The following is a 22,745-nucleotide window of genomic DNA, read 5'->3' as shown; positions in this document are numbered from 1 at the left end:
GGTATGTACTGTCATATCTAAGTTCTGCTTGCTTAGCAGGTATCATACCAGGCACATCGCTGTCTCTGGCATTCCTTACTCAAACTTCAGCTTTCGGTTGCCAAGGCCTGCAGCCTACTCATGCTAACATGTCCATTTCTGTCACGAGCTGCTCAGTGCTCCCAGCTCGGCTCTCTAGCTGTATTCCCACAGTGGTTGCCTTAGTTTTTATACTGGGTCTGGCTTCCTACACAGAATTATAAGTCTGCACTAGCTCAGCTTTTTCTCCCAGCTTTTTTCCCTCTTCCTGTTCCTCCTGCAACTGTTTCCTCATCTGTTCTGTCTGCGAAGACAACAATAACTCATTTGCTTCTGTGTTTCCACTTCACTTTTCACATCTTGTTTCTCTTCAGTACTATCTCTTTAGTATTGGTAAGCAGATTCTAGACAGGCATCTAACATTTGCAAAAAATTCCTTAATGTTTCCTGTCCTTTGAACGGCCTCTAGCAAAGTTGAAATGTTCTTCCACAGCTTCCCAGTCATGCCAATTATCCTGAAGCCATTTGTCCCAGAAACTGAGACTTGGACTTGGTCCATGCCTTTGTAAGTAGTTAGTGATATTACTTGTCATCCTGTGGGCTGCACCAAATTGTCCTGAATTAGTGTGTTTGAGATGGCTTAAAAAATCACTGACAAGGGTATGAGCAAAAATCAGATTTAAGATTAACTGACAAAGCACAACAGGTTTGTTGGCAAGGTTCCCTCTACTTACAAAGGACAGCTAAGGCTGGGAAAGCAAATGCAGACAATCAAAAGAGAAATTAATTGACAACTATCTAGGAGCTAGTGTGTGTGTGTAAAGACAGTGCAGACAAGGATAAAAAAGGATTATGGCCCAAAAGCTTAACAACACTCAAAACTAACAGCACTTTAACTCAAATTACACCTTAAGTTTAGTCATTTCACATAGGGAAACATTTAACTTGTAAATCAATTTATAGCTTCAAGTTAACAATCTAACAGAGGAATAACGGTTAACATTTAACCTAATTTAGAATTATAACTTCAGTGTCAAATTTAGCAACTTAACAAAAGCACACTTAGCAACACTTTGCTTATGTTCAACAACTTAGCAGAAGAACCACACTTAGCAGCTTGTAAGTAAGTTTCTACATATAACTTAACCTTACCCACTGGCCTAACTAACTTAGATATCTGAGATACTTCAAGATCCAAGAAAGCCGCATTGTTCCCTGATTTGCTAGAGCAAATGTGCATCTTTATGCACCCAGAGAGAAAGAGTCAGTGCAAGCAAGGTATCTGTGAAAAATTCCCCCCAGATGTCACTGAAATCCTGACTTTGGAAGCCTTTGCATCTCCCGGTGGGTGAAGGATTTGGCCTCCAGGAGTGAGGGTATCAGCCCAGGACACGTCGTGTTTTGGTAATCCTCCAAGAATTGCAATCCTGAGGGTTTGCTGGCTTTGAGAAGTGTCCCTCCTCCAGAGGGAGATTGCTGCTCACAGGCCACTGTGGTCCCAGGAGAGCTCAAATGGTCTCATTTTGGACTGCTGTTTAGAGGGTCACAAGACAGCGGGCTTCAGTCATAACAGTGTTTCATAGTGGCCAGAATTTTTGTTGGCATTTTCTCTAAAAGTGTGAGAACAGGGATGCTTTGCCATTCAGGCCAGAGGAATATTCTCCAAGGCTGGTCATAAGAAAAGCAGGAGCTTGTTAGCAGTTCCTGGGAGCAGACAATGTTTCTGATAAGCTCAGAGGAGCTGAGGCCAGGTGCTGTTCTCAAGGCCAAGGCCTAACAAGCATTTTCTCAGATCCCACTGCAGCCTGGAAAGGAGGGAGCTGGGGGAATGCACCATCACAATCACCTCAGTGTTATCACTGCTGAAGCAAACTTCTACATGATGTAAGCATGAAGAAACTTATGGCAGATGAATTTATGCATAAATATATCTATAACAATGCTGCTGTGGTTTCCCTGCTCCTTTTCCAGATGGAGCGTCAGCTGCAGAAAGGGCTGAGAGCCTCAGCTGCCCTCCAGGTAGCAGCACACAGTTCAAGGTGAAAGGTCTGTGCACAGAGCTGAGAATTGACTGTGAGCCAACTCAAACCATGACCGGATAGAAATTTTGGCTCTCGTTCAAATAAGCGGATTCCAAAAGAGTGGTTTCACTTTCACACTGGGGTACAGTAAAAAACATGATTTACTGGAATTACCCCCCTGCCCCTGTTCAAGGGGAAGCCGCACCCAGTTCAGAGGGCTACATAAAGAGGGGCTGTGCTGGGCTTCTCCCATGCCAGGAGCTGCGGGGCACGCAGGGAGAAGGTAGGGCCCTGGGGATGAGCTGTGGGGCCGGGAGCAGCAGGCAGCGGGATCTTGTGGGTCTCGTGCCTCCTGTTGCCGGTGTTGGGGCACGGCTGGGGAGATGGCAGGGCAGGAGAAGAGGGGTGCGAGGGCAGCGGGCGGGCGGTGTGTGCTCCTCCGTGGGCTGCAGGAAGCCGCCTTTGCTGGCAGCCGCTTTGGGGGAGCTCGGGGGAGCCGTGTGCGCTGCGGGGCTGAGCTGGGAGGGGGCCGGGCTCAGAGGTGGGGCCGGATGGCTGCGCTGCCCTGAAGGCAGGAGCGATGGGACTGCTGCTGGGGGTTCCTGGCCCCCGAGCCGCTCCTTGGGGAGCAGGGCAGCTCCGTGCTGATGAGGGGCAGGCACGGCACATCCTGCTCTGTCCCCAAGCCCAGGGGCTCAGTTCTTCCTCTTCCTCCCCGTGCAGGGAGGGTGGGATTCTCCTCTCTTACAGTCCAAGCGCCAGCACCCAGAACGCTCTGGTCCCTGGGACAGCCCCACAGAGGTAGCAGTGTTCCCAGAGCCCCTTTCCCTGGGGCAGGGCTGGGAAAACACTCTCGGGGGCTGTTCCCATGAAACGGGGTGCAGGCATTGCCATGGCAGGTTCTGCTGCCAGCCTTGCTGCTTCCCTACTTCTGCAGCAATGGGAAGCCGTGCAGGGTCTGCCAAGGGTGCCTGGGGGCAGGTTCAGGGGGTGCCTGGGCTGGAGTTAATGTTCAGGGCAGTCTCTGGCTCCTGAGACTGAAGCCGTGCTGGAAGCGCTCCGGTGGGAGAGAATCTCCGAGGGGACAGGGCTGGGACAAGTGGCTCAAGTGGACAAGCTCCAGCAGTGACCCAGAGCCAGCAGATCCCTTCCCAAGCAGCTGTCCTGCACTGAGGCTCTGCTGTCCAGGGAGCAGCTGGACATGTGCCCAAAGAAAACAATTGGTGTTGGAAGTCCCTCCTGTGCTCTGCCAGCACACCCAGCTTTCGTCTGCTGCTGAACTGCCCTTATCTCGAGCCAGTGGCTTTTCCTGCTTCTGCTTTCCCCAGTGGAGGAGAAGTGTTGGCCTCCAGTGCTCCCTGGAATGAATCTGCCATGCTCATGTGTTGCCTTCTCCTGAGTGTCTGCTCCTCTCCTTTAGGGTTTTGGGCCTTTCCTTCCAGGTGCTCTTTTTGCTGAGTTCTTGAGGTGGTTCTCATCCTCTCCTCCACACCCTGCCGTGTGTCCCAGGCCTGCCACTGCTGCTGTGCTGTGTCCCCTGAGCTGGGGCCCTCGGTTGCTGGTGTCTGCTGGGAAGCCAAGGCTGGGAGCAATGGGAGCATCTGCTGTGAGGTGGGTGAGGGGAATCAGAGCCCACAGCCCTTGCACAGATTGCCCAAATCTGCAGGCATTCCTCAGGGAAAGCTGACCCCGGAGGCTCTGGAAGCGTACAGGAGCCCTCGGATCTCTACCTGAGTCCAAGCCCCTGGGGTCAGTACCTGAGCTGGTAAGAGTGTTGTGACCTTGGTGGGATGGAAGCTGGATGCTCAGAAGGATTTTTTTGCCAGGAATAAATCTCTGCAGTATTGAAGTGAACTGAGACTGAACTGAGACTGGGACAATTTTCAGGGTTGTGTGACAGTGTCAAAACCCCCAAAAATTTAAAGGCAGCTGTCCAGTGAAAGTGCCAGGTCTGTTAGGGTGAGAAGCATGGAATGGTCTAAGTTGGAAGGGACATGCCTGTGTCCTGGGAGAAGCAGGATCAAAAATTTTCCAGAAACCCAAAATGCTCAGATTAACTGGCTGTTCTTGACCAATTTCATGGGTTAATGTGTGGTGGAAGGAAATTTAAGGTGATGAGCAGGACTTTCCCTCTTGTGTCTGTAGTGGCTGTGACCCATGACTGCCTTGTCCTTCAGGGGTTTTTCAATAACAAGTGACCAGCAGTGATGGACCTGTACTGGTTTAAAAGACAGGTGTCTGCCAAAAAAGGTGGGAAGCTTCCTGGAAAGGAGAATATGACCCACTTCTCTCCGTATTATTGTAGTTTTGAAATTATGGGGCTTTCAGTCAATGATATAGGAATAGGAATAACAGGTATTTACTAGAGGATATATATATACACCAGGAGAAACAAACAGCGGCGGCAGCAGCACCAAAGAAAGGCAGACACCCAATGGCAGCCTTGTCTCACCTGTCAGGCACCGCCCCTTGGGTGCAGTTCCGGGCACAGCCAGCAGGGGCGCTGGTGGCTCCCGGCCGGGCTGGGCGGGTGCGATGATTCCTCCTTGGCTGCAGGGGGCGCTGTGGCGCGAGCTCGGCCGCCTCTGGGCCGGCCATGGCGGCTCGGGGACAGGGAGAGGAGAGTTGGCTTCCCCTGCACGGCCCACGGGGAGCAGCCGCTCTCAGCGCCCCTGCAGAGCCGGAGCGGGGAATCCGAGTGTAGCAAAACACCCCGAAACAGTGGCAGAAGCAGAGGGGGCTGAGTAGGCGTCACTGCTTTGCAGTGTGGGAAATAAGGCTCAGTCTTTAAATAAAAGTTTAATAATGCATAAAAGGAACAGTATTAAGCGCTAGGGTGTCTGGCAAACTGCCAGAAAGCACACAGTTAACTATAACAACTCGTCCTGTATACTTCCTTATTGCATTGGTCAAATGCATATTCATGAAGATTATACATATTCCTTTGCGTTTACATTTTCCGGGAATTCTTTATCTTTGTTCAGCCCTTGACCTCCTCTTACAGTACATGCCACAATTCAGATGTGATTTTGAGTCTTGTATTTTATTTCCTCAGAAGGCCCCCTGGTCTGTGGTTTACAGTTATTGATAGCCGAAGGGTCAGGGGTAGATTCCTCCTTGCTCTTTCAGTGTTATCTGCTTAGGTTTTTTTTTGAATGGTATTATATCATACAGACGTTCTAGCCATTTTTACCAGCACTTTCAATCAACATTATCTATTTCACTATTGTCAATTAGTTACAGAAATAAAGGCATCTGTTATTATTTCATAACTACAATTACTTCTGCAAAAGTTAATGTTATAATACATAGTACATATCCTCTATTATATTATTAAGGAAAAGCTTAAACTATAATAAATATTTATCACACTAAGATATACAATCTACCCAGGGATTAGGGTATTAAAGGGCTAACAAATTACACTATATCAAAAGCAGTTAAAGAGAGATTACCAACTGTACTCTATCAAAATAATTTACAAAATTTAATAATAGTGAAAGATAATAACTACATACTTATTTATAACAACAGCTCACTGGCAATGGCTGGGCCTGAGGTTGGGCTGGTGGGGATGGGGGTGCTTCCAGTTCTCAGTTCAACATGCTCCAGCTCTTAGCTCCGAAGCTCAGAAGAGCAGAGAATCAAGCTGGCAAGCCCTGGTCACAATGCTGAAGCAAGAAAAAAACCGGGAGGGGAAAAAAAAGGAAAAAACCGTAGGGCAGCAGAATGTCAGGTCAGACCCACTGTGCTGCACGGCCCCTGTGTTGATCACCCCTGCTGGAAGGAAGAGCAGCCTCTGGCCCCCAGCCCCACACAGAATCCTGGGACACCCTTCACCATTTGTGATATTCCTGAGTTGGAGGTGTGTCTTAGTTGGAAAGACAGGTGTCTGGTAGGGAGGGGCAGGTCTCCTTCGGAGTGGAGAATTCAAACACCCTCCCTCCAAATTATTATAATGTAGATAATTAAAGGGGCTCTCAGGCAGAGATATGGGGATAGGAATGACAGTACTTTAGTAGTATGTATAAGAAAGCAAACAAACAACAACTCCAGCATTAACAAGAAAACAGAACCAGGAACCTTGAGGGGCTTTGCTTCACAAAACCCAGGGCAGTCTGATCTCGGTGTCTCTGCAGGACTTTGAGAGCAACGAGGTGGAATGGTGGAAAATCCCAGGTGGATGAGATATATCAGATGCTCCGCTGGTGGTAGCTGGAAGGGCAGGGATGTCCCGGCAGGGCAGTGTGGGGCCACAGAGTAGCAAAAACCCTCAAAGCAGTGCTGAAGAAACGGAGCCGGCCCAGTTCCAGCAGGGCAGGGGGAGGTGAGCTCAGAATTCCCGGGCACAAGAGCAGATGGGGGTAGATTTCCTAGGACTGGACTTGGTGGTGACAGTGAACTCCTCCCGCAGCAAGCAGCAGCCAGGCCATCCTCTCTCCAATCCCGAGAGCAAGAGAGGGAAGCTGCCCCCAGCCCTGTCCTTTACCTGCCCCCAAAACTCGTGTTCTAAACTCCCAGAGACCCAAAGAAATGTAGCCAGGTGCTTCAACTCCTCTCCTTTGGCCCCTTTGTTCTCATTAAGGACCTGTAGGTACCCAGTAGTTAGTTTCCTAGCAACTTATGGGAAAAAATCTATAAGTGAAAAAGAAACAAATCTAACCTCCAACATTCCCCTATCACTGTTGAGCTTAAAATCCACCCTTCTGGTTGGTTTCCCCCCCTTATATTTGTCTGGTTCCACTTAAGGACTTCAAACGGGCCTAAGCTTCTGCCTTTCCATGGCCATTCTTCTGACATCAGAGCCCCTCCACAGACCCAAGAGTTGGTTAAGTTCCTTAATTATTTTTTCCCCCAATTCCACAAACAGATTTTTCCCCAGTCTCGAGATCTCTCTTTTTCTACTTGCTGGTCCAGTTTTGCATACAAATCTTGAAGTGAAGTTTGCACAGAGTTAGATTGCTGTGCTGGCTTTGCCTTTTTGCTTACCAGTTGTTCTTTTACTAAGTCTTGGACTTTACTCCCAATAGCATCTGTAAAATCCATCTCTCCCCTTTCAGACATTCTCTTCCCAACCTGTTACCACTTGTTCCTAAGTTTTCCCCAATCCACTATTTTTTCCCATTTTGTATACACGTACCTAATTTGGATGGGTTATAACAGTGACTGTTGACATGGGTATGTGTAATAAAAAAGGAACCTCATTTTCTTTCCATATGCAGCTTTTGGTAACACCTGTGACATGACTTTGCCGGTCTCCCAAGCAGGAAAAGAAAAAAAATGAGTGACAGAAAAAGGAATAACAGAGGTCCGATATGGCTTATACCTCCACCTCCCATGCATATGGGGTTGCAACCCATTGCACGTGTATATGATCTTGGTGGCAAGTACAGTGGGTAACCCAGTCTTGCCCTCTATTTCCTTGTCACTTCCTTTTCGTTAATATCCAGGCAAATCATCTTTGACACTTCTTAACTGTAGTTTCTCACTGTTCCTCAGGTATTTCTCACTCAACAGGCACTAGTAATTCCCATCCACAAAGCAAAGTTACTATTTCAGCTGTTCGTAGTTGTACCAGGATAGGGAACAGATTGGGCATTTGACACTTCATACAGCGAGCGTGTCGATTTAGTGAACTACAATACCAATTTATTCCACAATTTAAACATTTCCATTTAACCCAGCTAGCATGTCTGGTACTGGGATGAATCAGGCAGGGTATATGGTATGGCACTGAAGTTGTAATTCCTCCTTTTCTTTGTATAAGTCACAGGCTAAGGCCAGAATATGAGGACTCACTGATCAAAACAGTCCTGATCCTCCTGTTTGGAGTGGAAGTATTCCTCTCCAAGGGGGGTATTGGAGGTGTCTCAGAACTTGTCCAGGTGGCACTTGAAACCACTGATAGAAGCTAGGCCTTATTTCCCAGTTAGGTGTGATTCTTTGTACATTTCTTGGATCATTTAGGTCCTCCCCATTCATTACCACCCAGGCCCAGCTTAAGAGTCAATTTGGTATCACCCGGTTTAGATGTTATCGTCCACTCCTTTGGTTCTTCCACAGGTCCTTTGATCCTGCTGGCGTGGATCCACCATCTCTCCCTGGTCCAGATTTCTGCCTCAGTCATCAGTAGTACCTGAAAAGGACCTTCCCATTGTGGAGTTAAAGATTGTTCTTTCCATGGTTTCACTAGTACCCGCTCCCCTGGATGGATATGATGGATTTTAAAGTCTAAAGGTGTGGTTTGAGGAATTATCCCTTTCAACCGCAAATTTTTAAGAGTTTTTGCAATTGTGATGTTTTAGAATTATTTTTTAACACTCATTTCTCCTTCTTCGTAGGTAGCAGTTTCATGTTGGGTGGTCAAAAAGGGTAACTCAAACATCATCTCATAAGGTGGCACTCTCAGGTCTGACCTGGGTTGTGTTCGGACCCTCAATAGAGCCAAAGGTAGGCATTTTACCCATGACATTTGTGTTTCAATCATTAATTTTGTGGAAGTTCTCTTTAAAGTCTGGTTCATCCTCTCTACCCAGCCTGAACTCTGTGGATGCCATGGGGTATGTAGTTCCCACTTTATTCCCAAGGCTTGAGTTATTTGCTGCAAGACTTTTGATGTAAAATGTCTTTGTTCCTCTATCCGAGTCTATCCTATTAACCATTCCATACCTGGGAATAACTTGTTCCAAAAGGGTTTTACATACCACATTGGCTGTGATTCTGACAGTGGGAACAGCTTCCACCCAATGAGTTAGATGATCTGTTATCACTAACAAAAATTTCCACCTCTGTACTTGGGGAAGTTCAGTAAAGTCCACTTGGATACTTCGAAATGGTCAGAGAGCTAACTCCTAACCTCCTAATGTTGTTTTTCTCATTACCTTTTTATTTACCTTTTGGCAAATTATACATCTTTCAGTTACTTGTTTTGCTAACCCAAAAATCCCAATACACACATAATTCCTTAGAAAGTGATCACACAGAGCTTGGGTACCCCAATGAGTTTTTTGATGCATGTCTTCTAATATTTTCCTAGTAAGTGGCTTATTAAGTAACTGCCTCCCATCAGGAAGTTTTCATTTCCCACATTCATCTGGCTTTCCCCCTATCTTACTTAACTCCTTTTCTTCTGCTTCACTGATCTTTGGAGTTTCCAGATCTTCCTTCTTTGAGGTGAAAATTATTTAAGGTCAAATATAACCCTTTTGTTCCCATCTTCTGCTGTGTCCTTAGCTTCTTGATCTGCCTAATTATTTCCGCTTATTTCTGAGGTCATTCCCTTCTGGTGTCCTTTAATGTGTACAACAGCTCTCTCTTCAGGCAATTTTAATGCCTCTAAAACCTCTAGAATGAGACCCTCATGTATCAATCCTTTTCCCTTTGAATTAAGTAATCCCCTTCCCAAATTTTTCCAAAGGTATGTACTACCCCAAAAGCATACCTTGAATAGGTGTGAATATAGTTCCTTTCTTGTGTGCTAGATATTCCAGTGCTCTTTTTAGAGCATGTAATTCACAAGTTTGAGCTCACCAGTTTGAAGGTAATTTTCCTTTTTCAATGGTTTGCATATTTTTGCCATCAACCAAGCATACCCTGACATTCTATTTCCTTGTAAACATCTGGAAGAACCCTCCACATATATTGTTTCCCCTTCCGAGAGGGCTTGCTCTGCAAGCTCTTCGGAACTTTAGTTTGGTATTTGAACAGTGGCAAAGGCAAGGGTTGATAGGATTGTCAGAGAAAGTGGGGTGGAGGCAGGCGTCCACCCCAAAGCTGAGCTCTCCAAGAATGAGGGGGTGTAGGCGGGGACTGCTGCCGGAACCGCTGAAGAGACGGAGTCTCCTGGCAGAAACCAAGCCAGGGCACGGACCATCTGCACATGGTCCTTGCCAGCCTGAGCGGTGGCACCCAGCATGGCCGGGGCCAGCACGGACAGAGCAGCCGGGACGGGGACAGCCGGAGTGGGCACAGGGGATGGGGTTGGTGGTGGGACAGCTGGAACAGCCATGGCTGGGGCAGGCGGGACCCCTGGAGAGGCCAGCGGAGCTGCCTTGGACCACGCGTCTGGGGCTGGGACAGGTGGGACCCCTGGAGCGGTCAGCAGGGTTGCTGCAGACCCCACGGCTGGGGCAGGGGCAGACAGGACCTCCTGTGGGGCTAGTGGAGCTGCCTTGGACCCCACAGCTGGGTCTGGGACAGGTGGGACCTCCTGTGGGGCCAGCAGAGCTGCTGTGGACCCCATGGCTGGGGCTGGGACAGGTGGGACCCCCGGTGAGGCAGGAGCTGGGACAGGTGGGAATCCTGGCTCTGCCACAAGCGGCACAGACATGAATGGCGGGTAAACAAGCGGGAATGGGGAGGTAACATTTCTAAGAGGTCCCAGCCCTTTTCTTTCTTTTTCTCTTCTTGCTCTTTCTCTGGGGTTTCTGATGTTTTAAAAACTCTTATCCCCATAGGTTCTGTGTCTTCTATCCAGCATGCAGCATATTTTTTTTCTCCCGCATCAAATGGTTCTTTTGAATTTACAAATATGTTTAAAGCCTGACAAATCCACACTTCAGAAGAGCCATATCTAGGCAAATAAACATGGTCAGATCTTTTTTCCTTTTTTGCCCATTTTATCATACAATACTGAATCATCTTTACTTTGTCCCTTTTTCTTGTACAAGGATCAATATCCAGTTAGCTAACATAACTCCCAAAGGGCTATATTGGGGTATCTGTGCTGGCATCCTTTTACTCCCTTTTTTCCCTGAACCTGACTTACTGGTTTTCTATCCCATTTCTCAGGGTTTTATCTATTCATCCCTGGCCTCTGTTTCTCACTTTCCCTAACAACCTGAACACCACTTTGCTGCCCTCCCCAAGGCACAGGAAACACTTTCTCTCAACAATACAGTACAATACACCTTCTTTGAGAAAACGAAGTTAGGTTTAAAAATCAGCAATCTATATTGCATATACATTCATTCATTGCCACTCACTCAATTTTATTTCTTCACTATGTCTGTCTCACTCTCCCCCACTCACAACTGGACACACAAAAAATGGTACCTTTTTCTTTGAAGTTATTTGTTAATATCTACCCATGGCTATTATAAAATCTCAAATGTTGTTGGCCAATCCCAGATGCTCTTGGATTGTCACACTTATAAGCCTCTAGTGTTTTTTACTCTCAACCTGGCATCTTTTTAAAGCCCAGGTGCTCTCGAGCCTTACACTTCTGAGTTTTTGTGTTTTGCACTCTCAACCTGGCAGTTTTTTCAGCCCGGGTGCTCTTGAGCTTTACATTTTCCGTTTTGTGTGTTTTTAATCCTCAACCTGGAAAAATGTTGGGCCCCCCTGCCCTTTTATTCCCGCTTCCCAGTGGGTTGTGCTGGAAAACCCTTGGCCCCCTTTCTCCAAAGTGGTCCAACCCCTCCCTGGGACCCAATCCCAATCACCCTGGGGGGTGTGTCTCATTCCTTTTATCTTTTGCTTTGTCGCTTTACTGGCTGTTTTTCTTGGGAAAGAACAGAAATGAAGCTTGGGAGACTTCCACACTTGCTTTGCCAGTCTGGGGATACCCAGCCAGCATCTCATTCACACATTCTTGCTAACTCCCCACCCCATATCCACCCTCTGAAAAAATACTCACAATCCTCCTTTTCTTTTGCTGGGTCTTCATGCACAGGATTTCTACGGAGCTAAAAACCGTGGTTTCTTAGGGAGTCTTTTCTTCCCTTTTTTCATTTTGCTTTCCTGTCTCCTTTCTTGCCCTCCGGGTGTTTGACCTGCAAAACCCCCTGACCCACGCCAGAAGAAGCAGAGTGAGACTGCTGAACTCGGCGGGGTCCCCTGGGGTCTCAGAGACGAGGTGTATATCCCAGAAGGAGCCACCCCATTGTGAAAAACAAGGTTCGGTTTCTTTGGTAAAATTTATAAGTTTAATAAAAAGACAAGTAGGAGACAGAATAAAGCAAATAGTTTAATCAATAAACAATTACGGCCGAGTCTCTCTTGGCATTCAACCAAGACCATGCCTTACTAACAATAGCTCATTCCTTAAAAGCATCAGCTTGTTGCATATTCATAAATCTCCATGCATGATTCAAACACTCCTCTCGAGTTTAGATGTTTCCCTGTTTAGTTTCAACTTCCCCCCAATCATTTTATTTTGCATATCAATCTTCTTGTGGCTCCATCCAGTCTCGCACTCCCTGCTAACAGAAGTTCAATAAATTCCTCCCCTGAAGCTCTGGTCACCGCCATCTTCACCTGGTGAAGATAATCCAGGAATGCAGGGAATGTTTCTGATGATCTTTTCCATTCTCTGGGTAACATGAACAAAAGCAGTCTTTATTTTTATACCATGCTATAACCTAAGAAATCTATATATATTCATCACATTATTATTTCTAAGTTTCATTAATAGCAGAAATAAAAGAAACTATATTAATACAGCAAAGTTTTCCAACATTATACATATAGTATTCATTTAATATTTGCAAAAAGCCAATAATATAATATGTACTTATAACATGTGTATGACTGTGTGTGTCAGTGTGTCTGTTTTCGTGTGTCTGTGTGTCACTGTCTGTGTGTGTCTGTGTGTCAGTGTGTCAGTTTCTGTCTATGTCTGTGCATGTCTAATGTGTTGGTGTCTGAATGTGTCGGTGTCTGTGTGTGTCTCTGTGTGTCTGTGTGTCTGTCTGCATGTGTCTGTCTGTGTGTATTGGAGTGTCTGTGATTGTGTCTCTGTGTGTCTCTATATCTGTGTCTGTGTGTCTGTGTGTGTCTGTCTGCAGGTGTTTGTGTCTCTGTGTGTCTGTGCTGTCTCCGGGATACACACTCAACCTCAGGGTTGATCCTGCAAACAGGAAAGCAACAGGCACATCCAGTGTGCTGGGAATGGGACCCTGGCTCTTGTGCCATCCCAGGCTGGGCTCCAGCAGCTGGCTGGGAGCAATCCCCAGGGCTGCAGCTGCTGCAGAGCCTCTGCCAGGAGGCTGGGGCCTCTGACAGCACCTTAGGGAAAGTCTCTTTTCTTCCTCCACAGACATGGCTTCACAGGAGGACACACAAGAGGGGGATGCAAAGGCACAGCTCCTGGCAGAGGAATTAGAGAAGGAAGGACTGGATGCTGGATACTGGCTGCCCAAGGTGGCGCAGATCCTGGGAATAAAGTGCAGAGAAGCCCTGCAACATCTGGAATATAGAGACTACCTCCAGCTGGAGTGTGAGGTACGGCACCTCTGGGAGAAAAAGGCACTCCAGAAACTCCTGAAAATAACAGATGACAAAACAACCACAAAAGACGTGCAGAGGGAGCACTTGGAGAAAACAAAGGAGAGACAAGAAGTGGCCAAACAAGCCCTGAAGGATCTAAAAGAAATGCTCAACAGCCGCAGCCACAGCCAGGATGCTGTGAAGGAGAAAGCAGAGAAGCTGTGGCAAGCCATGGAGATTCCTAAGGAGTTCTGGCCACCACCAGAGAAACCCTTGGCAGATATGCTGGAGGGCATCCAGAAGCAGCTGGAGCAGCCGGAGTTGTCAGCAGGCAGGAGGGAGAACATCCCTGACACGGAGGTGCTGAGATGGGCGTCAGGGGGACTGGCCCTGCAGGGCATCTACAGAACCAGCAGACCTGAAGATGTGCTGGCAAAGCGAGAGCAGCTCCTCAGGGTTCCTGAGGGATTCCAGCTCACCAGTCCAGAGCAAGGATCGCTGCTTGAGAGGAAAGAGTTCTCATCCTCTGCAGCAGAATCCACTTTCACCAAGTCCATGGAGCAGCTGGGGTTCAGCATGAGCGTTTCTGCCACAGCCTCGTTCTGGAGGGTCCTTCTGAGAGGAAGTGGAGATCAGAGCACGTCCTCACAGTCCCAGGACACCCACCAGTCCTGCTCTGAGCAAAGCTACTTTTGCACCACCATGTACCAGTACATCCCTCTGGCTTCCTGCTACTTCCAAAGGCATCAGCTTCTCCTCTCAGATGTGGCCCTGCAGGAGCTGCAAGACATGGAGCAGCTCTTGAGCTTCACTCAGGAAGACAAGGCCCCCCTGCTGGATAGGTGTGAGAGGTTCTTCAGCAGGTTTGGGTCCCACGTAAACCAAGGTCCGCTCCACTTTGGGGGAATATTCTGGTGGAAGGCATCGACAGTAGGATTCCGAGCCAAGCAGAGGGAAGAGATGAAGCGACAAACATGTGAAGCACTGAACAGCTTTGTCGGGGCCAGCTGGGGCAGCTTCGGAGCCAGTGCTGCAGGGGCCCTGGATGTTTCTAAATCCAGCTCAAATGCTTCTATCCTGGGAAGAGCCAGAGAGAGTTCTCATACAGCAATTCAGCTCTCTGTGGTCAACACAGGAGGCCCACCAGACACAGCTTCTTTTCCTCAGTGGAAAACGGGGCTCGTGTCCGAAAACACAATGTGGTGCGTTATCGACCGTGGCTTTGAGCTGATCCCAGTGTGGGATGTCATCATGAGAAATCACAGCGGGGATTTTAAGTCCGTGGGTCAGATGAGCAGAGCCCTCAGGGATGCGTACAAGGAGCTGACAAATCAGAGTGTTGGCACCACTTTTGGAGAGGAAATAGAAATTGCAGTGCAAGAGGCCAGAGATTTCATGAGGACTGTGAAGACCTGGCAAGTGACAGTGGATGAAAGGAAGCTGCTCATGCTGATGGAGCTAAAAGATGATCTGAATGCAAAAACCAGGAACCCCAGTGTGTGGATCAACGTGTGCCTGTCGGACAAAGCCCTGCAGGACTTCCTGGTGAACACTGTGCGGAGCTGCCAGGAGTCACCTCCAGAAAACACCAGCTCTATCAAGGTAATGTTGAGAAGCCTTCTGGATCCTCACATCTACTCTGTCAAGGACTTCCCTGAGGCTTCCTTCATTATCAAATGGATCTTCCAGACTGAGCATGCACCTCCCAGATCTCCCAAAGTCTCTGAACTTGGAGATCTCATCAAAACACTGCAGCAAATGAAGGAGCACATCCATGCTGTCACCTACGCACCAGGAAGCTCTGCTTCTGCCATTCATGCAGCAAAGATAGAAGCCACCATGAGCAGCAGCCTCGCCATTTATTCTTTCCTCCAGTCTCTCCAGGAACAGGCTCAGAAGGACATGAAACTGTTGATGCTCTTGATTGCCACCAGCACAGGGTACCAGGTGGAAAGCAGCACTTTCCAGCACCTCCTTGGACACCCAGAAATTCAGTACATGGCCAAGGAAATGGAAGCAGCACATGAGGAGTACGTGAACCTGAAGGAGCAAGATGCCGACAGAGCTGAGGCCTTCCTTCTCCTGACGGGTCTGACTGTGACACCCGAAAGGCAAGAGCTGTCCCCTGAGCAGAAGAGGGAGCATTTAGTTTTCATGGAAGATCACATGAAAGGCTTGTGGTCCCCACGGATAAAGAATCTCCTCCAAAAGCACAGTGGAGACGAGGACTGGGAGAGGCTGGAACGGGACTTGCATTCCTTGATCGGTGGGTGCTTGGATGACAAATGCGATCAACAGAGGATGCAGAACATACTCAGAGACCTGCAAGACACTTTTCGAACACCTGAGCCACCCCGTCAATCCACGTCCAAGTCAGACAGCAGCCAATCCAAACCAAATGAAGTCATTGCAAACCAGGAGTTCCTCCAGTTCCTCAAGCGCCTTGGACTCGAAAGTCACTATCCAAAAAAAATGGGGATGGGAGATTTCCACACCATCTGCAAGACATCTCTGCAGGACAGTCAGCCCAGAAAGGACACAGAATTGCCATTATACTACTTGCAAAAGCTGTTAACCGTGGACTACCAGGTGAGGTACCTGACTTGCTGGGATGACAGCAACCCAAGACTTATCTCCGTACCAGAAACTATAGAGCAAGAGGATGAGCCATCAGATTCTTTTGAAAATTTTCTTGATGATTTGAAGGAAGCAGCCCCTGAACATGCAAGCAGGGATGGCCATGTTCACCCCATGGACCTGCAGATGGCCATTTTCCATTGTGCTGATGACTTCCTGAGACAGACCCTTGCAACCAAGCTGGCCTTCTGCCAACTGGCGCTGCCTCTGCTGGTGCCCAACCCATGCACTTCACACATTGAGTTTCCGCTCTACGCCCTCAGCCAAATCCAAAGGAGCTGGAAAGAGGCAGGGAAGTCAGGAAAGCAGGCCGGAACAAAGAGTTACAACAACAAACTCATCTTTCAGGCCCAGACACCCATCGTGTCCTTCATCCGCATTGGCAGCTCGGCCTCCTCTTCCAAGTCTCAGCTGCTGAACGCTCTGCTGAGCAGACGCAAACACGACACTTTCTTCCACCGCCACTGCAGGGGCAGCACCAGAGAGCATTTGCTGATGGAAGGGGTGGTGGAGATCGCCTGGTACTGCCCCCGCGGGAGCCCCGATGACACCTTTGAGTGCTGCGTGGCTTTCTGTAACCTGCATGGAGACGCCAGGGATCACGGAGCACAGCTGCAGTTCCTGCAGGAGATATCTGCTGTCAATGTGGCTCTTGTATCTGAGTTGGAGCACATGGACAACAGAGGGGAAAAGCTTCTGCAGGGCCTGTGGAAGTCACAAAGGCCTTTGGTTTGTCTTCTCGCAGAAAAGGAGAACATTGTTGCTGCCAAACCAAGCAACAAATTAAAAATAGGGATCAAGAACAGAAATGAAGCAGGACTGATGGACCAGCTGGGCAAAATTATCAGGGATCTCCTTAAAGGATCTAATCCTTGTTTTAGCTTGGATGCCTGCATGGACAAAGCTCGCCAGCACGGATTCATAGTGGATGCAGATCAACCTGCATGTGTGACAGCCAAAGCAAAGGCCAAGGAGCTGGTGGACCTTCTGAAGAAAGAGAAGTTGTCTGAGATCAAATCCCAGCTGCTGCCACTTCAAGGAAAACTGTGGTACCACTGGTGCAAAAAGGACAAAGAACTCACTCGCTTGCAGGAAAAGGGGGACAAGAGCATTGAGCATCATCGCAGCCAAATTGAATATGAGAAGAAAGCAATAAGAAGAAGGCAACTTGATCAAGCTTTTCCTCTCAACCCACTGATGAAATCATTCCTTGGCTTTCTCCAGGCCCAGCCAACAGATACCAAGAAATACTTCCTGCAGTGGATGAAGATCTTTATGGATGAGCTGTCATGTGGTCGCCTTGAAGAACTGAGGAGAGACTATCATGAGGTATGGTCTGAAATCTTGACAGGAAAGAAAAGCCAGGAAAAAAACAGTGAGTATACTGAGTTGCTGAAGCAGTTGGATTCCATCTCTGATGAACTCAATGATTCATCCACTGGCCTGGAGCACCTTCTGAGAGAGGTAGGGCAGATTTTTGAAGCCCTGGAACTAATGAAGTCCAGGAACGAGAGTTTTGACAAACTGCCAGAAGTTGCAGCAGATCTGATGGTTTCAGGGTATCCTGTGGAGCTGATGGATGGGGACGCTTCTTACCTGCCCTTGCGCTGGGTGGGAGCAATCTTTGACAGCTTAATTGAGAGGCTGGGGGACAAACGAGTGTTTGTGCTCTCCGTGCTGGGCATCCAGAGCACGGGCAAGTCCACCCTGCTGAATGCCATGTTTGGTCTGCAGTTCAACGTCAGCGCGGGGAGATGCACCCGCGGAGCCTTTATGCAGCTGATCCCAGTGGGCGAGGAGCTGCAGCAAGACTTGGGCTTTGATTTTGTGCTGGTGGTTGACACAGAGGGACTTCGTGCCATCGAGGTGGCCAATAAACAGTCCCTGAACCATGACAATGAGTTGGCCACCTTTGTCATTGGTGTTGGCAACTTGACTGTGATCAATATCTTTGGAGAAAATCCGTCGGAAATGCAAGATGTTCTCCAGATCGCTGTGCAGGCTTTCCTGAGGATGAAGAAAGTCAATCTTTCTCCAAGCTGCCTCTTTGTCCACCAAAACGTGGGAGAAGCAACTGCCAAGGAGCAGAACATGGAAGGACAAAGGCGTTTTCAGAAAAAGCTGGATGAAATGACGGTGGTAGCTGCTCAGCAGGAATTCTGTGACATCTCCTCCTTCAGCGATGTCATTGGCTTTGATGTGAAGACCCACATTCACTACTTTGCTCACCTGTGGGAAGGAAACCCCCCAATGGCACCACCCAACCCCACCTACAGCCAGAATGTCCAGCAACTCAAGAGCAAAATCCTCCAGGCTGCCCAGAAGCAGTCCCAGCGCAGCATTTTGAGACTCTCGAGCCTGAAAGTTCGTATTGGTGACCTTTGGAATGCTTTGCTGAATGAAAACTTTGTTTTCAGCTTCAAGAATTCCCTGGAGATTGCTGCATACAGGAAACTGGAAAGTGCCTTTTGTCAGTGGACCTGGAGGCTGAGGAGTCACATCTTAGACGTCCAGATGAGACTGGACAACAAAATTCGAAATGGGGACTTGCAGAATGTCACCAGAGAGCACCTTGAAGGGCTGGTGCAAGAGACAAGTGATGCCATTGAGAAAAAAATGGAAAAGTATTTCAGGGAAGACAAAGACCATGAGATACTGGTGCAGTGGAAATCAAGCACAGAGCTGAAGCTGAAAGAACTAAAAGAGACTCTTCTTCATGAAACGAAAAAGAAATGTGAGAATCTTCTTGAGCTACAGAAGGAGCAGAGGAAACTGGATGCAAGGAAGTTGCATTATGAAGATGAGCTCCTGAGAAGGAGTAGGGAGCTGGCTGTGACTCTGAAAGGGAAGAGCTTCAGTGAGAGACAACTGAGAGACAACTTTACTCTTCTCTGGAATGAGTGGATTGCCAAAGTGGCCCGTGCTACTCGTCCTCCAGAACGGGTGAATATCGATGCAGAAATCGAAGATGTCCTTCTAGAGCAGTTTAAGGAGCCAGGTTTCCATGAACGGATCAGGTCATTTCATAAAGGCAGAGGATTTTCTTTTGACAAGGAGAAACATGTCATGAAAAAAAAACATTTTGTTGTCATCACAAAGAGGATTTGTGATGCTGATGTGATCAACTTGCAGCGCATCACAGACAACATCACAGCAAGTGTGAACGCAAACATTGATAAGAAGGAACAGGAGAAATGCGATTACAGTCGAAGTTTTATCTATGAAATACTCAATGAAGTACAGGAAGGTGTGAACTCTGTCCCCAGCGATGCAAAATGTACTTTTAACAGAGAGTACAGCATAGAGTTGTCTCTGTACCTGTGCAAAATGGCAGCAGAGAGGTTTAAAGCCATGCGTGAAGCATTCCAAACGGCAAATGACCCAGTCCTGTACCTGAGCAGCAAGAGAGAAGATTTCTTCCAATGTTTCCAGATTTCCTGCCAAGGAGCCACTTCGATCACAACTTTTGCTGGTTTCCTTTGTGACAAGATTGAACCAGCTCTTCGCCGGGCAGTCTATGAGAGGACAGCTAAAGACATTGCTGAGGACATGCAGGGCAGATTCCCAGATTTCAGGGGCAGCAGAGCCACTCTGGAAGTTTGCATCCTGAGATACCTGGCAGAAAAAGAAAAATTTGAGTATTTCAAGCAGTACCTTAAGTTTCCAAAAGAGTTTTTTCGGAGTTACATTGAGAGACGAGTGAAGAGTCACTGTTTAGATGGGAGTGGGAGACTGAAGAAGTTTTTATCTTCCTCCCTTAATCTTCTCTATGGAAACATCCTGTCAGCTGTTTCTTTATCAACCCAAACTGTCAAAGACAGAAAGGACAGAGAAGACAAAGTCTCTCTTTGGCTGGATGAATTTTGCAGGGAACTGAGAGAGGTGATCAGCTTGCCCAGAAGTGACCTGAAGGGCATCGAGCACCAGGAGGTCACAGACATTGAATTCCTGAGCAGTGCCTTGGCAGACAATCTGCGTAACCTGAGGGACAGGCTCATGACAGAATTTGCTGGTGCTGACATGAGCTCGTTTTCAACACAGCCTCACACCATCCTGGCAGAGCAGTTTGTCGGGTGCTGGGAACAGTGTCCCTTTTGTGGGGCTGTCTGCACAAACACCATGCAGGGACATGATGGAGACCATCAGCTGGTCTTCCATCGCCTACGAGCTTTTGTGGGAGCCAAGTGGAGTGAGACGGACCACCTGGTCATTGATATTTGTTCCAGCCTTGTTGCAAGTGATGGCTTTTTCAAAGTTGGTGACAGTGAATTGATCCCATACATGGCATACCGTGATGCTGGACCTCCTTTTTCCACTTGGAAAATTCTTCCAGATTCATCCATGCAGGTGTACTGGAAATGGTTTGTGTCTCATTTCACAACAGAGCTGGAAGCTTTGTACAATGGGAAATTTCACGGCAAAGGAGAAATCCCTGAGGCATGGCGGAGAATCACCAAGCAGGAAGCATTGTCCGAGCTGGACAGGTGTTAGGCCACATCCATGGGAAGGAAGAACCACAGTGGCTTTGCAGTTTAGGAGAACTTTGTACCAGGCTCTCCACAAAATGCAGTTCCAATGATGATGCTCTCAAGCCCAGTGAAGACAATGGTATCCAATTGCTCCCAAATTTGGTGAAAGAAGGCACGTTACTGTGGCCGTCACTCAGAAACTCCCTCGCTTCATGAGAAAGTCAGAATCCTCTTGCCTTCTTGCCATAAACATTTCCCTCTGATTTATTCTAGAGCCAAACCAAACCCCCTCCTTCGGGCAATGGGCCTCATGACCAAGCCTGGGCCCAAGGGCCAGGGCCAGGGCAAAGGCAGCAATCCAAGCACCCCCTGGATCAGCTGCTGTGGGACAAGAATGGACAGTGCCCCAAAGGCAGTTTTCCTGCAGCAAGGAGGTGTCCTGCTCAGAGAAAGGGCTGCAGGACCTGAGGCCAGCTCCATGCTGGCTGCAAGCTGGGCTGCTTGGCTTTTGGGCATCATCCTTCCCTCCCTCATTGCAGCCTCCCGGATCAACTGAGGCCGTTCTCCCAGCAGGAGCTGTTGTGCCTCCAGGTACAGGAAAGCAGTGACATGACTGCCCGGGGGCTCAGACAGTGCTTTCACTCCCTGTCTCTGAGGTGCTGTGTCTCTGTCCCAGGCAGCTGCTCCTGCTCAGGTGCGTGGGGCTGCTGCCCTTCCCTCCAGCCCTCAGCCCCGGCAGGAGCTGCTCCTGCCCTTGGCCCCTCTGCTGAGCAAAAGCCTTTGGAATGCCCCATGGGGAGAATCCTGTCTGCCAGCACCTTGTGCAGCAGCCCTGGGGGCAGTGCTGGTGCTGTCCAGGCAGGCTGGTGGCGCCGGAGCCGTGCTCTGGAGAAGGTGGCACCAGCTGGCTCTGCCCTGGGAGCTGTGGGGGCTTTTGCTGTGCAGGTGCTGCAACCCTGCTGGCAATGTGAGGGCCAAGCCCTCGTGGAGAGCTGGCTGAAGGGCTGCTCCAGCCTCATCCCCTGCAGGCTCTGCTGATACAGGAGTTGATTTGGACTGTGCTGCTGTGTCTCCTTTGTGTTCAGGGCAGCCACAGCTGGGGGTGACTGGGGCTCTGTGTGCTGCAGTCAGGCAGGGGACAGGGGGGTGGCACTGGGTGAATTACTAAGGCCTGAACAACAGGCCCTGCCTGAGGCCTGAACTTCAGGGCCTGAGCCCTAAGTTGACCTAATGCCATATATGTTTCCACCTAATGTTATATCTATCCGCTTATTAGGGAAATATTATTAGCCATAGTATAAATGTATCTGCTTAATAATAAGGCATCATCAGCAATATGATCTATGAATGTACTCATTAGGGAAACATGTATTTACCTCTCCATATTTAGAAATCAGACAAGACCACGAAATCCAATATCTGGCGTTTTTTGGGACTGTAGGATCAAAGACCGACTCCCTTGGTCCCCCCTTGAGCCCCGGCCAGGCTTTGGGAGGAACCCAAGAGGAGAATGAAACCAGATGTTCCTGCACTAGAAGTGATGTCACCTTGTTCATTGAACAATATAAGAACAGGACACTCTCACCATGAAGTCAGAAGCCTCGTTGCCTGCAGGTGGACACACCACAGTAATTCCCAGTTACTGAGGGGGGCTCTCCAGCCCTTTGCTGTGACAGGGGCTCCACAGCTGATCTGGAGGATGGTCAAGTCTTGGGGTAACTGGTGATGTATCTTTCTTAATCACTGTATGCAATCTTTGTAGTAATGATTATGTGCATTGCTGAGCTCATCCTTTTGTGATTCTTGGCAGTTTGGCATTACAGTAAATGACACTTATTCCCTAAGTTGGTGCCTGTTTCATTTGTGCTGACCCTGCTGAGTGGCAAAGCACTGGGCAAGGGTCTGGGAGATGGGCTGTGGCAGCAGAGGCTCTGCTCCATTCAGGGTCTCTGCTCCAGGAGGAGTTTCACTGTCTGCAGGGCCAGCAGAGAGGGCAGGGAGCCCCAAAGCACAACATCCAGGGAAACCAATGTCAGTGGCAGGTGCCAAGGGAGGCAGCGCTGGGAACCAAGGCTGGCCTGCCACACACACAGAGGGCTGAGAAGGTTGATCCCAGCCAGGTTCTGTGCTCTGGAGCTGCTCAGCTGGGAACCTGTGGGAAAAAAGGGGAACAGGCCCAAACTCTGCCCAGCCCAACCCTGGCCAAGCAGACCTAGAGCCGGTGCCACAACTGGGTGCAGTGGAGAGGACCCAGTGCACGAAGGGGGGATGGCCTCAGGCCTGAGCTGGGGTATCAGGAGGCTGCAGGGTCCCTCACCTGTGCCAGCTGTCCCAGCTCCCTCTGCAGTACAGCCAGACTGTTCCCTGCACCTTTCCCTGTCTCTGCCAGGAC

The 22,745-nt window shown here is 48.7% G+C and overlaps 1 pseudogene; it reads left to right on the top strand.

The window, feature by feature from the left end:
- Window positions 1-2,238: 2,238 nt before the first annotated feature.
- LOC136287428 (interferon-induced very large GTPase 1-like) lies at window positions 2,239-22,197 on the top strand (annotated as a pseudogene).
- The last annotated feature ends 548 nt before the right edge of the window (window positions 22,198-22,745 follow it).

The sequence above is a fragment of the Chamaea fasciata genome, unplaced genomic scaffold (genome assembly GCF_029207755.1).
Source record: "Chamaea fasciata isolate MVZ Bird 193981 ecotype frontalis unplaced genomic scaffold, bChaFas1.0.hap1 SCAF_3, whole genome shotgun sequence".
NCBI classification, from domain to species: Eukaryota; Metazoa; Chordata; class Aves; order Passeriformes; family Sylviidae; genus Chamaea; species Chamaea fasciata.
Note: the sequence above shows the minus strand (reverse complement) of the source record. Positions and strands in the feature narration are given on the sequence as shown.